The sequence below is a fragment of the Triticum dicoccoides genome, chromosome 5B (assembly GCF_002162155.2).
Source record: "Triticum dicoccoides isolate Atlit2015 ecotype Zavitan chromosome 5B, WEW_v2.0, whole genome shotgun sequence".
Classification (NCBI taxonomy): domain Eukaryota; kingdom Viridiplantae; phylum Streptophyta; class Magnoliopsida; order Poales; family Poaceae; genus Triticum; species Triticum dicoccoides.
Window position 1 is genome coordinate 579,209,534 of NC_041389.1, and position 2,547 is coordinate 579,212,080.

Consider the following 2,547-nt stretch of genomic DNA (forward strand, 5'->3'; position numbering starts at 1 on the left):
CCAGGAGGAGCCATGGATAGATAAAGCCAGAGAAATGCTCAAACATCGGGAAGGCGTGGGGGAGTATGCTGGAGGGGCCTTTAGCGTTTTGTTGAAGTGCAATAAATAATACTTTCTAATGCCATCTGTCGAATCCATGTAGTGATACAATGTTAAAGACTATGCCATCTATTGCACTATAATCACTAATATATATTTTTGGCACATGATCACCGTTATTTGCAATTAATTGAAGTATCCACTCACCAAACAATAAGATGTATAACAGTTTGATGCTATGCTATAAATGACTAGTTATCTCTCGCTACCATGAACACATATGTAATACATCAATGGCGAATCGACAATCTGATACAAGTGAAGATTGCCCTATATTTCACTACCATTTATATTGTGATATCGACAAAGAGCTCATTAACCCATTGATATATCTTCCAGTTCATGCTCATCTCTAACTGCAACGAGCTGGAGTATCACTCATCATTATCCTTTAGCGGTTTGTCGGGATGCCATAGTTAAATAGCTCTCTAGTGGTTCTACGTTTTGTTAATCAGAACCTATCTAGAAGACATCAGTGAAAAATCCTTATTATGATACAAGTGAAGATTATGAATTTATGACATATACCGCAGTACCATGTATATTGAAAAACATCTCACTAAACCACATATATCTCTTTCTAGCTCATGATCGGTGTCACTCACAAATAAACTGGAGCGTTCACTCACCACTTAGTAATGCCTTTAGCCGTCTATTGGCATGCTAAGAAATAATTGGTAATCTAGTGCCACTATGGTTTTTGCTAATGTGAACTCCTCTCAAATATGTCACAAATTATGATGCAGCTTGTTAGCACCACCGCACACAGAAGGCGCCAAACCGTGAAGCCAACCACATCGGGACAATCTACAGAAGGTGTCACACCATGCAGCCACATACACCGGGGCAACCTTAAGAAGGCGTCACACCGTACTCATACCGGGATAACCTACAGAGAAGGCGTCACACCATGCGGCCACCCACACCGGGATGGCCTAGACATATATTGCGGTTCCTTCTATATTGAACAAACAGCTCACTGAGCCATACCTCTTTCCAGCTCATGCTCGATGTCACTTGTAGTGAACAACAACGTTCACTCGCCTCTTAATAACACATTAGCTACCCGTTGGCATTCTAAGAAATAACCAATTGGCATATAGAAGGTGCCACACCATGCAACCAGCCATATCGATACAACCTATAAAAGGTGTCACACTGTGCAACCACCCACACCGGGACAACCTACAGAAGGCGCCACACCGTGCAGCCACCCGCACCGGAATGGCATGGAGATAGAGATAGAAAGAGAAACGCTCATAGGTGGACACATCAAGGACGAATATGTATTGTGGTATATATGTGGAGATTATGAATTTATGATATACCTTGTAGTTCCATCTATATTGAACAAACAACTCACTAAGCCACATATATCTCTTTCTAGCTCATGCTCGGCGTAATTGCGGTGAACGGTAACTTCCACCCACCGCTTAATACCGCATTTACCCATCTGTTGGCATGCTAGGAAATAACTAGCTATGCAATGATGCTACAGTTGCACTAACTAGTTGTCCAATGCCAAAACAGAAGGCACCACACCGTGCAGCCACCCACATCGAGACAACCTGCGGTAGGTGTCACACTGTGCATTCACCTGCGCTGGGACAACGTACAAAAGGAGACACAAGGTGCAACCACCCACACCGAGACAACCTACACAAGGTGCTACACCGTGCATCCACCCGCACCGGGATGGCCTAGAGATAGAGATATACAGAAAACACTCGCCGACGAACACATCAATGGCAAATCATCAATGGCAGATCCGTATTGAGATATTAGTGGAGATTATGAATTTATGGCGGATATTATGGTTTTGTCCATATTAAACAAACAACCCACTGAGCGCGACATATATCTCTTTCTAGCTCATGCTCGACGTTACTTGCAGTGAAAGGTAACGTTCACCCACCGCTTAGTAACACCTTTAGCCATCCATTGGCATGCTAGGAAATAACCACTTGTCCAATGTCGCTACACCTGCACTAACGTGAACTCCACTCAAAGACGTTACAAATTTACATTACCAAAAGTTATGCCATATATTACATTGCTATCGATACCATCACCACAATTGAAAAAAATAATGCATGAACATATATCTTCTTTCACCGCGTCTCTGATTAATCGCGTAGAACCGAAGTTGTTTCATCGACACCAACTCACTAGCACAGAAGGCACCGCGCTATGCAGCCAGACACACCTGGATGCCCTGCAGATAGAGAGGGAGGGAGAAACGCCATGCAACCATGTGGATGACATACCATGCAACCACCCACACTGGGATAAGCTACAGAAGGCGCCACACCGTGCAGCCACCCACACTGGGATAACCTACAGAAGGCGCCACACCGTGCAACCACCCACACCGGGACAACCTACAGAAGGCGCCACACCGTGCAGCCACCCACACTAGGATAACCTACAGAAGGCGCCACACCGTAC